At 45.4% G+C, this 15,624-nt stretch overlaps 1 long non-coding RNA gene across 1 annotated transcript; it reads right to left on the bottom strand.

Moving 5' to 3' along the window:
- Nucleotides 1-457: 457 nt before the first annotated feature.
- On the bottom strand, nt 458-14,087 carry LOC120993183. Its single transcript, XR_005777156.1, has 3 exons — nt 13,972-14,087; nt 3,444-3,446; nt 458-469 (listed from the first exon to the last, which is right to left on the bottom strand). It is a non-coding gene; the product is annotated as an uncharacterized LOC120993183 (long non-coding RNA).
- Nucleotides 14,088-15,624: the final 1,537 nt, after the last annotated feature.

Genomic DNA, 15,624 nt, shown 5'->3' with positions numbered 1-15,624 from the left:
TGCCAAAGCCGTATTTCTGGCCTAAATGTGACAATCACTTATGCACATGTAATCCCAGATGTGCAGTATATCAGAGGCTTTTTTCCCCCCAGTAAGCACAAAGCCGTATTTCTGGCCTAAATGTGATAATCACTTATGCATGTGTAATCCCAGATGTGCAGTATATCAGAGACTTTTTTCACCCCAGTAATCAAAAAGCTGTATTTCTGGACTTGTAGACATGCAGATAGCCTGTGCTGGTGCACTATCGTTGCATAAAATGGCTGCCGATTATGTATTGATATTGACAAACTGAAGTAAAAAAAAGTTAGTTTTCAGCAGTAGTTGGCTCAGGGCAGGCTTAAAAGAATTGTGCACTGCACCCACAAAACACATTTGCTGTAGATCGCTGAGTAAAAAAAAACAGTTCTTGATAAGATTTCTCCCCGATCTCTCCCTCACAGCAGCTGCAGCCTCTCCCTACACTAATCTGAGCAGAGTGATAGGCGGCGCTACGTGACTCCAGCTTAAATAGAGGCTGGGTCACATGCTGCAGTTGGCCAATCACAGCCATGTCAATAGTAGGCATGGCTGTGATGGCCTTTTGGGGCAAGTAGTATGATGCATATTGATTGGCTGCTGTGCAGCCTTTCAAAAAGCGCCATAAAAATCGCCGAACACCGAACCCGAACCCGAACTTTTGCGTAAATTGTCGGGTTCGGGTCCGGGTGCCGCACAACCAGTTCGGGTTCGCTCAACTCTAACTGCGACATATCTTGGCCAAACTCATAGCTAAGGAATTAATGGAGATGTTTTACTAAGTAGGACTACCTAAAGAGGTTCTGACCAACCAAGGGACCCTTTTTATGTCCAAGGTGATGAAGGAACTCTGTAAGCTGCTGCACATAAAGCAGCTACGGGCATCTGTTTAACATCCACAAACAGACAGTCTGGTTGAACGGTTTAACCAAACATTAAAAAATATGTTGAAAAGGGTGGGGGCTAAAGATGGGTAGGACTGGGACCTCCTTCTGCCCTATCTCATGTTTGCAGTGCGAGAGGTACCCCAGCCCTCTACTGGGTTCTCGCGCTTCAAACTGCTATATGGCAGACATTCTCGCGGTCATTGAGTCCATTACCCAGATGCAAGATCGGATAGAGACAGTGTTGCCTCTTGTTAGGGAGCATGTGACAGGGGCCCTACGAGGTACTCGAGAAAATTGGAGATGTAAACTACAAGGTATACCAGTCAGGGCGCCGAATGCCGGAGCAGGTTTACCATGTGAATTTACTCAAACAGTGGAAAGATATATAAACCCGTACAGAAGACAGCCCGCGGCCAGGTTTTCTAGGAGAAGAAGTACCGGCCCTTCTGTCTGATGCAAGAGAGACGGCTGCCACAGTAAAAATTGCTGACAGCCTCACCTCTAAAAACAAGAGGCCAGGGAGTTTATTAGTCAGAACACGGATGTGTTCTCGGACCTCCCTGGACGCACTTCCATAATCCAGCATGACATTGTCACTGAGCCTCAGGCAAAAGTCCAATTAAAACCATACCGGGTACCCGAGGCTCGGCGACAAGCCATATCGGAGGAGGTGCAGCTAATGTTGCAGCTAGACGTCATTGAGGAGTCAAAAAGTGAGTGAGGCAGTTCTATAGTATTGATACCCAAGCCGGATGGGACGTTGTGGTTTTCTAATGACTTTCGAAAACTTAACAAGTTCGATGCATATCCCATGCCCCGGGTGGATGAGCTCATCTAGAGGTTAGGACAAGCCCGGTATTTTTCTGTTTTGGACCTCACGAAAGGGTACTAGCAGGTGCCCTTAACGGAGACTGCCAAAGAGAAAACTGCCTTCATCACACCTGAGGGGCTGTATCAATATAAGGTCTTACCTTTGGTCTGCATGGCGCCCCCGCCACTTTTCAGCAACTAATGGACATTGTGCTTTGTCCACATTGTCAGTACTCTTCAGCTTACCTGGACGATATTGTCATTCACAGTACCGACTGTGAAAGTTACCTACCCAAAGTGCAGACTGTAGTGGACTCCCTTCGGAAAGCTGATTTAACTGCTAACCCAGTAGTAAGTATTAGGGATAGGAGGGAGAGGAGAGATGTAAGGATTAATATTAAATTAGGATGGATATATATATAAATGGAAATCACAATAAGATTCAAAATGAGATCAAGGAATACTTAAAAAAAATGAAGGCACTGCAAGCAATAATATGGTGTGGGAGGCTGGTAAGGCTTTTATGGGAGGGATATTTATGAAACACATAGCTATCTGTAAAAAATCAAATGCATTGCAAAAACAAGAACAGTAGGTGATAAAGTATGAAATTGAATATATTGAGAACCCAACAGATCTACCACAAATGGAGTGAGAAACAAAGTATAGGGATGATTTGTTCCTGTTAGCTTAGCAACAGAAACTAAATTATGTAAAGGAATACTATACCCAGGGACATACACCGGGTAAAAGATTAGCGTCTATTATATCTGCACAACGGGATATTAATCACATCCAAAGTCTGCTAAATAAATCTGGGCAGAAAGTTGAAAAACAAATTGAGAAAAAGCTGATTCTCAGAGAACACTTTAAAGTAATATATAAAAGCAGGTTAGAACCCGGTAAAGGAGAAATAGAGGTGTTTCTTGATAGTATTGATATGAAACATTTAACATAAGAACCGAAAGCCTGGAAAAAGAAATAAATTTTGCAGAAACCATTAAGGTATTAAAAAACATTGCTAAAAATAAATCTCCTGGATCGTATGGAATCCCTTTTGAAGTATATGACACATATAAAAAGATACTCACTCCTAAATTAGTAAATATGTGGAATGATTCAAGGGAAAGTAAAATTCTACCTGCAACTTTGGGTGAAGCATTAATAACTCTCATTTTGAAACCTGAGAAAGATCCAAAGCTAATAGACTCCTATCACCCAATCTCTTTGATCAACATGGATAATAAAATCTTAGCGAAGGTGTTAGCAGCTAGACTAGAGAGAGTCATTACAACGCTCATACACGAAGATCAAACTGGCTTCATGCCAGGTAAAACTACGTCCGAGAAAATTATGAGATGTTTTATGAACATGCAGATTAAAACAAACAATAGGGGTGAGCGTATATTTGTGTCAATTGATGCTTCAAAAGCTTTTGAAACTGTAGAATGGCCATTCCTTATAGCTACACTAAAAAAAAAAACTGGGCTTTGGCAATAACTTTATAACCTGGATCAAACTTCTATATACGGAATTAAGAGCAAGGATAATTGTAAATGATGAACTGATTCCTTTACAATTGAAAGAGAGGTCAGGCAGGGTTGTCCCCTGTCCCCTCTTCTTTTTGTTATAGTACTGGAACCTCTTGCTTCATCATTAAGACAGAACCAAAATATAATAGGGTTTACGTTCGGGAACCACGAGGAAAACATCTCAATGTATGCAGACGATCTAATGCTATTTGTGGGGTCTCATAACTCACTAAGGAGAATATTTGAAACATTTGAGGGCTATGGAAGAGTCGCAGGTCTCAAAATAAACTGGAATAGATCAGCCTGTATCCAATTAGATCCAATGGGTTATTTTATACCTGGACCCTTGGAGATTAAAAAAGAAGGGGAGAGCATAAAATATTTAGTGATTCACCTAACTTCCAACCTATGTCACACCATTAATAGATAAAGTAAAGTAAAAAAAAAAAAAGATTAATATATGGAAAAAGATGCCAATTTCAATGACAGACAGAATTTCCCTGATTAAAATGTGGCTATTAGCAATGATGAATTACATTTTCTGGAATTCCCCAATAGAGATTCCCAAAAAGTTCTTATATTTTATAGCTGGTCAAATAAAGAACTTACTGGCATAGGGCAGAACCCAAATGCATAGATCTAATATAGCTATTATTGATAAAAATCTATTAAAGTACAGCATTTGTCATGTTTTAGACGCGAGTATCCATCTACAACAGCATTTCCTGAAATCCCTGACTATTAAATTAATGTTCAAAATCTGGACAGAAGTATAAACCTTATGGCAAGACACTAATCTACATGAAGATACCCTGTTATGGAATAATCCTAATCTAGAAGAACTAGGAACTATTGAAAGTGAAATCTGGTTGATTTATGGGATTAATAGACTAGGACTGATATGGAAGAACGGCGACATAATAGAGTTTCAAGAAGTTAAAAAAGATACAGAATCGATAATAAGGAGATTTTCTATTACTTTCAACTGAGACACGCATTAAGAGCAAAGATAGGAAAGGGGAAGCATATAAAGAGACTTCCTCAACCATTAATAAAGATTACAAATTTGACAACGGAAAAGAGGATGATCTCTACAGTATATAATAATTTTATCACTGCAAAGGTCTAAAAAAGCAGGAATATTGAACGGGAAGCATAAATGGGAGGGAGTAGTGGCACCTATGGACGAGGAGAGATGGGGTCAGATAATCGGGGTAATAAGAAGGGCCACAAGGAACCCCTCCCATAGATCGACTCAGTTCTATGTAGTACACCGCTTATATTATTCCCCAAAAAAGTTAATGAAATATTACAAATACGGGGAGTTCAAATGTCACAAATGTGGATTTGTAGGGGTAGATGACTTGCATTTATTATGGAATTGTACTTATGTACAAGATTTCTGGGATAAGGTGATCTCACAAATAGAGAGTTATTACCCGGTGAAAATACCAAGGACCATTGAAGGGTGTATCCTGGGGGATACAGGAGAAATCAGGAATATGAGATATCAGGAAATTGCGATCAAACTGTTATTCCAGGCAAGGAGATGCATAATTAAAGGATAACTGTCATATTTTCATTAAAATAATAAATTTTAGCATATGTTACTGATGCAGCAGCATTATGCATAAAGCAATCTTTAGTTTCTTCACATACCACCGTTTTCCTTGAGTTTTGCCCTTAGTTATGGCTGTCTTGAATCCTACAATACGAGGATCTTCTCAAAATGTCTCCTCTGCCAGTTCTCTGAGGCCAAAACTGCCTTCCCTTACTTCCCATACACAATTGCTGTAGCCACCAGCTTCCTGCCAGCCAATCAGATTGAATTACTGAGAGACACGCCTCCTCACTCTGAAGCCTAATGCAGGCATGCAGTGTGAAGGACCGCCCCTCTATCTTCCTAGCCGGAGACAGATGAGCCATAGCAAGACATTAAAGAAAGCTGCTATTATAAGGTAATTACAGATCTTTCAGCAATCATTGACAGACTAACTCAGGTATACATGCCTAGCTCTAAAAAACTAGCAAATAAAAAAAAATATGACAGTTATCCTTTAAACATTGGGTGGATAAAAGAGCCCCTACATTTAAAGAATGGGAGAATTATACAAAAATTGCAATAGTATGTGAGAGATACAATATAATATAAAAAAAAGGGTCCTGTTTGATAAGCAGTGAGAGAGATGGTTGATATAAAGGGGGTGGGGGGATGCTATGGACGGGGAGAATAGGATGGAGACCGGTAAAAGAAGGAGTTGATAGAATTAGTTAAATAGACAGATATTCCTTTTCTTTTCCTTTTTTTTTTTTTTCTCTTTTTACTATAATTTTGGATGGCGGGGTGGGGGCTATTATGGGTAGGAGTGGGGAAAAAAATGCTATTAAATAATGTTATATCTATATCTGTTATGTATGGTTTTATTATGTGAAATAAAGAGATAAAAAAAAAAAATACGGCTGTTCTGTTCCGCATAATGTGGAATGCACACACCCTATATCCATGTTTTGCAGATCCGCACTTTGCGGACTGCAAAACATCCAACAATCGTGTTCATGAGCCCTTACAGTGATAACAGAAGCATTGAAGATGAAGTATGATGGTAGACACTCACAGTAAAATGCACAAACATACTGTCACGAGGGTATCGAGAACCACGCCTGACTCCGTTATACCCGGGGTCAGGAAGTCGCAGCGGTTGGCTGCACGCTCTATTTAAGATAGGGCTGTTTTCCTTATGGTAGCTTTCTGGGTTTGCTTTGCAAACCCTTTTGGCTCACTCAGGGATCCGTAGCTCCTTCTCCTCAGCTGTTCCTTGTCCAGCACTCCCAAACCTCCTTATATTCCTCTCTCACACTTCTCTGGTTGCCAGAGATAGAACTTCCTGCCTGGACATCTATTCTGACCTTCTGGAGCTGTGTTGCTGCGTTCTCTGGTAGTTGGTCCAGAACGCTACCCTCCGGATCCCTGTTGGACCTTTGTGGTCTACTGTGATCGCCCACCTGGGTGTATGTGTTTGTCTGTTTCGTCTGTCCTCTCCCTGGTGTTTCCCTCTTAGTGATAGTGGTGCGGACTAGTGATCCCACCGGCCCGTTCACTATCTAGGGCTCATTTTAGGGAAAGCCAGGGTTTAGGCACGTGATCGCCGCACGGGTGAGGAACCCGTCTAGGGACGTCAGGGCAGTCAGGTGCCAGCCGCAAGGTGAGTTAGGGGTCACCACCTTTCCCTCTCCCTTGGGCAGGGCTTTCCCTTTTTTCCTTCCTGTGCGTGACGTCGGTCATTACATTATCTCTGGCCCTTATTTTGCGTAGGAATCCAGTATGGATCAAATTGCTGCTCTGTCCAAACAATTTCATGGCCTGTCTTTTGAGGTGGCAGGAATGAAGGCGTCGGTCCTCCAGCAACAGCAGCGATTGCAACTGACCGCAAGCCCAGCGGTTGCTACTGGTAACCAGGTTGTTGCGGAACCCAAGGTCCCTCTCCCTGACAGATTTTCTGGGGGAAGGGACAAGTTTTTGACATTCCGTGAGGCCTGTAAGTTATATTTTAAACTGCGCCCTTACTCCTCTGGTAATGAAGATCAGCGGGTGGGGGTTGTTATTTCCCTGCTGCAGGGGGACCCGCAGTCCTGGGCGTTCTCTTTACCCACTGATTTCCAGGCTCTTCGGTCAGTGGATGAGTTTTTCGGGGCCTTGGGTCTCATATATGACGACCCTGACCGAGTCGCACTGGCTGAATCAAGATTACGGAGACTCTTACAAGGAGAGCGGCTGGTAGAGGAGTATTGCTCTGAATTCCGTAGGTGGGCTACGGATACCTAATGGAACGACCCGGCTCTCAGGAGTCAGTTCTGCTCTGGGTTATCCGAAAGGGTTAAGGATGCGCTTGCATTATATGAGACCCCCTTTTCCCTTGATGCGTTTATGTCCCTTTCTATCCGTATAGAGAGACGACTTAGGGACAGGTTGAAAAAACCTGAGCAATTGGTAACCCCTCCCAAGCAGCAGTTAGTCTGTACGGACTTAGACAAGCCTATGCAGCTAGGAGGAACTACTCGTCAGGTCAGTCCTCCTGAGGCTCGCCGTAGGCGTGGGGTTTGTTTTTTTTGTGGGGAGAGGGGTCATTTCATTAATGTCTGTCCTTCTTTCCTCAGAAACAAAAGACCGTCGGAAAAACTACTAACCCCAGGCTGTGTGGAGGATGTCAGTCGGGGGGTATACGTTTCCTCCATACGTACATCGCAATTTGTGTTGCCAGCGGTTATTATTTTTGGTGATAAGACGGAGACTATTTCTTTCTTTCTAGACAGTGGAGCAGGGATAAATTTGATAGATGCCCATTTTGCCCGCACTTTCGGTTTGTCTCTCTGTACGTTACAGAGACCCATTCCCATATTTGCTATTGATTCTGTTCCCCTGTCTCAGAGAAACCTCACCCACATTGTTCATAATTTACACCTTCGGGTAGGGGACCACCATCACGAGATGCTTTCAGGTTATTTTCTGGAGGGGCTTCCCACTCCGGTAGTGCTGGGTCTTCCCTGGTTGGTAGCGCACAATCCAGTAGTGGATTGGCAGGCCAGGGAGATATTGGAGTGGAGTGAGCAGTGCAGAGAAAATTGCTTAAATAGCAATTGCTTAGTCGCCTCCATAACTACCCTACCTACATTTATTTCGGATTTTGAGGATGTTTTTTCTGAAAAGGGTTGTCAGAAGTTACCACCTCATCGTCCTTATGATTGCCCTGTTAACCGTATTTCCGGCGCAAAATTACCCAAGACCAGGTTATATAATCTTTCGGGTCCAGAGAGACAAGCCATGAAAGATTATATCTCCGAGAGCTTGGCTAAGGGACACATCAGACCCTCTTCTTCACCCGTGGCTGCAGGGTTTTTCTTCGTTAAAAAGAAAGATGGGGGCCTGCGTCCTTGCTTAGATTTTCGCGAATTAAATCGGATAACCATCCGAGACCCATAACCTCTTCCTCTCATTCCTGACCTGTTTAACCAGATTGCGGGTGCTAGGTGGTTCTCCAAACTTGATCTTAGGGGGGCCTACAATCTGATTCTTATTAAGGAGGGGGATGAGTGGAAGACAGCGTTTAACACCCCCGAGGGGCATTATGAAAATCTCGTTATGCCTTTCGGTCTGACCAATGCTCCTGCCGTCTTTCAACATTTCGCTAATGACATTTTTAGTCATCTAATCGGCAGGTTTGTGGTAATATACCTAGATGATATTTTAATTTATTCGTCTGATCTGAAAACACATGAGGTGCATGTCAGACAAGTACTGCAGGTCCTACGGACGAATGAATTATATGCTAAAATTGAAAAATGTGTCTTCGCCGTTCAGGAGATACAATTCCTAGGTTATTTTTTATCTGCTTCAGGTTTCCGTATGGATCCTAGGAAGGTCCAGGCAATTTTAGATTGGGATCTTCCTGAGAATCTCAAAGCACTACAACGGTTCTTGGGCTTCGCGAATTTCTATAGGAAATTCATTAAAAATTATTCACTTATTGTAAAACCGCTTACTGACATGACTAGGAAGGGGACTGATTTTTCTAAATGGTCTGACGCCGCTAAAATTGCTTTTTCCTCTCTAAAAGAGAGGTTTACCTCAGCACCTGTACTAGTCCAACCTGATGTCTCTCAGCCTTTTATTGTTGAAGTCGATGCGTCAGAGGTGTGAGTGGGGGCGGTGCTGTCTCAGGGTCCGTCTCCTGGCAAATGGCGTCCTTGTGCTTTCTTTTCTAAAAAACTATCTGCAGCAGAAAAGAACTACGATATTGGCAATAGGGAACTATTAGATATTAAACTTGTGTTTGAGGAGTGGCGTCACTTCTTAGAGGGGGCAGTCCACCCCGTCACTGTGATTACGGACCACAAAAATCTTCTGTACCTCGAATCAGCTAAGCGTCTCACCCCTAGACAGGCTAGGTGGTCGGTATTTTTTACCAGGTTTAACTTTGTGATTACCTATCGTCCCGGGCAAAGAACACCAAGGCTGATGCACTATCTCGTTGTTTCCCTGGAGGGGGTAATGTGAGTGATCCGGTGCCCATTCTTCAAAAAAGAGTGGTTGTTTCTGCGGTACACTCTGTTTTGGAGGGGAAGGTGTTAGAGGCCCAGGGGGACGCCCCGGTCTCTTGCCCCTCAGAGAAATTGTTTGTACCGTTGAACCTACGTTTCGAATTATTAAAGGAACATCATAATTCGACACTTGCTGGGCACCCGGGTAGTAAAGCAACCTTGGAGCTATTGTCTCGTCGTTTTTGGTGGCCAAGGTTGCGTCAGGATGTATTGGATTTTGTGTCTTCTTGTTCTACCTGTGCGCGCGCAAAAGTTTCACATACACGTCCTGCAGGGTCTCTATTACCACTCGTCATTCCCAATAGACCTTGGACACATCTGTCAATGGATTTTATCACTGACTTACCTTTGTCTGCGGGTAAAACAGTTATTTTGGTAGTAGTGGACAGGTTTAGCAAAATGGTACACTTCATTGCGTTACCCGCACTACCTAATGCTAAGACTCTTGCTCAGGTATTCGTCAGTGAAATCGTGAAGCTTCATGGGGTCCCCTCCGATGTTGTTTCGGATCGGGGTACCCAGTTTATTTCTAAATTTTGGAAAGCTTTTTGTTCCCGTTTGGGGGTACACTTGTCCTTTTCCTCAGCTTTCCTTCCTCAGTCGAATGGACAGACTGAGCGTACCAACCAAAACCTTGAGACATATCTAAGATGTTTTGTGTCTGAAAACCAAGAGTTGTGGTCATCATATTTACCGTTAGCTGAGTTTGCCATAAATAATCGTCGTCAGGAATCCACTGGCAAGTCACCATTTCTTGGTGCATATGGTTTTCATCCCCAATTCTGTACTTTCAAAGAGGGGGGGTCTTCTGGGGTTCCCGAAGAGGAACGGTTTTCGTCATCTCTTTCATCGGTATGGCAGAAGGTGCAAGCTAACTTGAAAAATATGGGAGGTAAATACAAATGCATGGCTGATAAGAGACGGTCGCCAGGTCCGGACCTAGGAGTGAATGACTATGTGTGGTTGTCTACTAGGAATATTAAATTGAAGGTTCCCTTGAAACTGGGTCCTAGGTTTATTGGCCCTTACAAAATTGTAGCCATCATCAACCCCGTGGCTTTTCGCCTGGAGTTACCTCAGACTTTTAAAATTCATAATGTTTTTCATAAGTCGTTATATGTTCCAATATGTTCCACCTCTAGAACCGTCACCGCTGCCACCCACTCCTGTTGTCGTGGATGGTAATCTAGAATTTCAGATATCCAAAATTGTTAATTCTCGTCGGGTCCGCCGCTCTCTTCAATATCTGGTGCATTGGAGAGGTTACGGTCCCGAGGAAAGAATGTGGGTTCCTGCGTCTGAGGTAAACTCCGACAGGCTAGTTCGGGTTTTTCATGCCTCTCATCCTGAGAGACCTGGTCATGAGTGTCCGGAGGCCCCTCGTAGAGAGGGGGGTACTGTCACGAGGGTATCGAGAACCACGGCTGACTCCGTTATACCCGGGGTCAGGAAGTCGCAGCGGTTGGCTGCACGCTCTATTTAAGATAGGGCTGTTTTCCTTATGGTAGCTTTCTGGGTTTGCTTTGCAAACCCTTTTGGCTCACTCAGGGATCCGTAGCTCCTTCTCCTCAGCTGTTCCTTGTCCAGCACTCCCAAACCTCCTTATATTCCTCTCTCACACTTCTCTGGTTGCCAGAGATAGAACTTCCTGCCTGGACATCTATTCTGACCTTCTGGAGCTGTGTTGCTGCGTTCTCTGGTAGTTGGTCCAGAACGCTACCCTCCGGATCCCTGTTGGACCTTTGTGGTCTATTGTGATCGCCCACCTGGGTGTATGTGTGTCTGTTTCGTCTGTCCTCTCCCTGGTGTTTCCCTCTTAGTGATAGTGGTGCGGACTAGCGATCCCACCGGCCCGTTCACTATCTAGGGCTCATTTTAGGGAAAGCCAGGGCTTAGGCACGTGATCGCCGCACGGGTGAGGAACCCGTCTAGGGACGTCAGGGCAGTCAGGTGCCACCCTCTCCCTTGGGCAGGGCTTTCCCTTTTTTCCTCCCTGTGCGTGACGTCGGTCATTACACATACATGTGGCAGATTTTAGGCTACTTTCACACTTGCTGTAGCAGGGTCCAGGATGTTCCGGCGTGTAAACAGCCTGCCTCATCCATGCTAACGCTATCCCACCGTGCCGCCGAAAGTCCGCTGTAGTTTTTGTCCAGCCTCCTCTCGTGCATGGTAGGCTGTTCCCCCACTGGAATAGCCTGCCAGACCCTGCGACCACAAGTGTGAAAGTAGCCTTACACATACAGGTGAAACTCGAAAAATTTGAATATTGTGCAAAATTCATTTATTTCAGTAATGTAACTTAAAAGGTGAAACTAATATATGATATAGACTCATTACATGCAAGTGAGATATTTCAAGCCTTTATTTGTTATAATTTGAATGATTATGGCTTACAGCTTATGAAACCCCAAATTTGCAATCTCAAAAAATTAGAATATTGTGAAAAGGCTCAATATTCTAGGCTCAAAGTGTCACACTCTAGTCAGCTAATTAATCCATAACACCTGCAAAGGGTTCCTGAGCCTTTATATTGTCTCAGTATTTCAGTTGCATTACTGAAATAAATGAACTTTTGCACAATATTCAAATTTTTCAAGTTTCACCTGTATGTGGATATCCTGCTCTCAAGTCAGTCAGAAACAAGACACATGCAGTTCCTATCACACTTAGTGAACATGCAATGCACACAGCACAGAGGGCCCCCCCCCTCCCTGGTCAGACCTGCGAGAGGATGAACGATGGCGCAGATAGGCCACGGCCAACTGACTACATAGGAGGCCTCTGTAGTAGTTCAGTTTGTCTCTCTCTCAGCGGGTTTAAAAGAGTCCAACAAGGTGGAGAGCCAGAGGTCATCCCTCTGCCAAATGGTGACAATTCGGCTGTCACTGCACAAGCAAGTGAACATGCATTGGGCCATTTGTGCAAGTGACTCAGAGGGGCTCCCTGCCGCCATCTCCACTGCATACGGCCATGGTGTGTCTGGGTCCTCTGCCTCGTCTTTCTCTTCGCCCTATAGCTCTTCCGGCTGCTCCTGCTCCTCCTCTCCTGTCAACTGAGTAGAAAAAACACCCATTTCGCTACACAATGCCTGTGCGCCAATGCCCTCCTCCAGTTCAGTCCCCACAGTGCTCATGTGGATGTGAGATCAAGGTTCCACGTCTCTAGTCCCCTGACCACCCATATTTACCAGCATCTGTTCCAGTACATGAAGCAGTGGAATGATGGTGTTCATCCCGTAGTCCTAGTGACTGACAAATAACATGGCCTCCTCAAAGGGCCTGAGCAAACGGCAGGTGTCCCACATTAGCTGCCACTGGCTCACATTGAAGTTACACAGGGGAGTACTTCTGTTCACTTGGATCATCAAGAAATCGTTTCTGGCCTTTTTCTGTTCAAATAGTCTGTCCAAATGGAGGGTGAAATTCCAACGTGTGGAAACGTCGCACATCAGCCAATGTTGGGGGATACCGTTCTGCCACTGCAGCTCAAGCAGGGTGTGCTTTGCGGTGTAAAAGTGGCTGAAGTGCATGCAAAGTTTCCTGGCCTTTTTTAGGATGACTTTCAGAAGGGTGGAAGACTTCAGGAACTGCTTGACAACCAGATTGAACATGTGTGCCATGCAGGGCGCATGGCTTAGCCCTCCTTGACACAGCACCAACACCATGTTCTTCCTGTTATCGGTCACCATGGTTCCAATTTTTAGCCAGGATTTGATTTCTTGATGCATCACACGGAGCAGTTCCTCCCCTTTGTGACTCCGTTCACCCAGGCAAATGAAGTGCAGAACAGCATCACACTGCCATGCCCTGCACATGTGGTATGCTGGAGGGGCACTGTGACTTGTCCCTGCAGTGGAGGCTGAGGACATGGTGGAGGATGAGGAGGCAGAGATGGACATTGTTGCAGGGCCAACGACATGAGAACGTAGAGGCAGAAGCAGCATCACCTGGCCAAGTTGCTGGTGTGGATGTGCAGCAGCCACATTCACCCAGTGGGCTGTAAAGGACATGTATTGTCCCTGACCGCTGTTACAGCTCCACACGTCGGCACTGCCCACCTTCTATTCTACATGTGTGTGCAGGTACTGCCTTTTTGGCAAAGAAATAACGGCTTGGGACTCTCCACCGCGGCTCTGCACAAGCCATCAGTTCTCTGAAAGGTGCAGAGTCCACCACTTGGAAAGGGAGGGACTGCAGCACCAACAACTTGGACAGGAGCACATTCAGCTTCTGCGCCATTGGATGAGTGCACGCATACTGTTTTCTCTTGGCAATCGCTTCATTGATCAATTGCTGACAGAATGACTGACTAGGAGGAGCAGGAGCATCAGGACCAGCAGATGATGGGAAGGACAGACAGCTCCCTTTGGCTGAGGAGGTGGAGCCTTGACTGCCTGAAATCAGGTGCGGCGTGCCACTGGGTGATGCAGCGGTTGGGTTGCTGCGACAGGCTGGGCCACCACATCGGAGCCACAGTTTTCCCAGGCCACTTTATGGTGACGCTGCATATGTTGACGCTGGCCACACTTCACCTTCTGCCCACAGATTCAACATATGGCCTTGTTCACCTCCTCCAGCAGCTTAACAAAAAACTGCCAGTAGGTGATTTTACCGCACACTTCGCACTGACTGACTGCTACCGCTGCTGCTTCCCTGAACCTGTGCACCACTTCTTTCTGTGCAGGTAGGCTGCTGCGAAGCAGGTGGTCTACCCCAGGCGCGTTTGTCTCCCGCCCTCCCACTTTACTACCACCTTGACGGCTCAGCCGCTGCCTCATGAGCAAACTACCACCCTCTTCTCCTCATGATGATGAAGCCCCTTCTTCACACGGCTCCCAAGTGTAATTGGATTTATCATCATCGAGTACTGTCTGCACTCCACTGATTTCCTCCTCAACAGTCTCTGGGTCAGGAGCCTGACCGATCGCAACACCAGCTCCTACGCCACTCTCCTCATCACTACTTGCCGCCTAGCGGAGGAAGCGACGGATGTTTCCTCCACATCTTGGCTGGCCAGTAGCTGCTGACTGTCCTCTAGTAGCTCGTCCTCACTGTAAAGTGGAGCTGAGCCTACAGCATACAATACGTCTCTGGCTGAGAGAACAGAAAAGGATAGAGGCAAGTTGAGGACAGGTGGGGGAACAGGGCCTGCTCCTGGGCCATGCCAACTAAGGGTTGTGTCTGACGAACCCACAAACTTCACACTTGGGATGAAGTGGTTGACCGAGTCAACCATTCAAGAACTGCTGGGTTGCTGGTCAAGACACGGCCGCTAGATGACACCAGGCGCTCCGGCCTCTCACTTAGACTCCTACTGCCACGCCCCCTTACTCTGCTGCGACCTGTGCCTGCGCCAGAAACATTGAGGCCTCTGCCACTCCCCTGTGCAAGGCCTAGCACTTCTGTTTGACATACTGTTAGATTAAATTAATAAATAGGAAATTAAAACACCCCAAAAAAGGCAAATATATTTTTCTTTTGCCACTAAACGCCCCCAAAAAAGTCAAATATATTTTTCTTTTGCCACTAATACACAGCAAAAAGGGCCTTACAACATATAACTGCACCGCTGAATGGCAAATATATCCTCCCTATCTTTTCTTTACACCTTGAATAATCTTTCCCTGAACTTTTAAATCATTTTTTCAGCACAATGAACTCTTCCCTAGCACTGTCCCTAGCGCCTGCTGGTGTCTCTCCCTGCACTAAGTACACTGAAAAATGGCAGAATCCAAGATGGCTGAAGCTATTTATAGGGCTGTGACATCACAGGGTTGGCTGGCTGCTGATTGGCTGCATGAATGGCATTATGGGTGATCCTGCCTTCCCAGAGTTCCTTGCTGCATGTCCTCACATGTGCAGCAGCCATTTTAGGAAAAAATGCAATTTGTTACCACGAAGCGTGAGGAAATTTGTATTCGGTGCGAATCATGTCCTGAAATTTGGATTGAATTCCACTTTGTCAGCTTCAAGTCGCTCATCGCTAGTCACTACTTGCCCGCATACCGGAGGAAGCAGCGGATCTCTTCTCCACAGCTTGGCTGCTGACTGTCCTCTAGAAGCTCATCCTCGCTGAAAAGCAGAGCCAAGTTGACAGCATACAAATCTTCCCAAGCAGAAGGAACAGAACATGAAAGAGGCAGGTTCAGGACAGGTGGGGGTATTCCCGGGCCTTGCCAACTTAGCGTTTTGTAAGAGAAACCCACTGGCTCCTTCCTGGGGGTGTCTGATGTCAGCTGAGATGATTTAGAAAAATAACTGGAATAAAGTGGCCTAAAC

The sequence above is a fragment of the Bufo bufo genome, chromosome 3, assembly GCF_905171765.1.
Source record: "Bufo bufo chromosome 3, aBufBuf1.1, whole genome shotgun sequence".
Lineage (NCBI taxonomy): Eukaryota > Metazoa > Chordata > Amphibia > Anura > Bufonidae > Bufo > Bufo bufo.
Note: the sequence above shows the minus strand (reverse complement) of the source record. Positions and strands in the feature narration are given on the sequence as shown.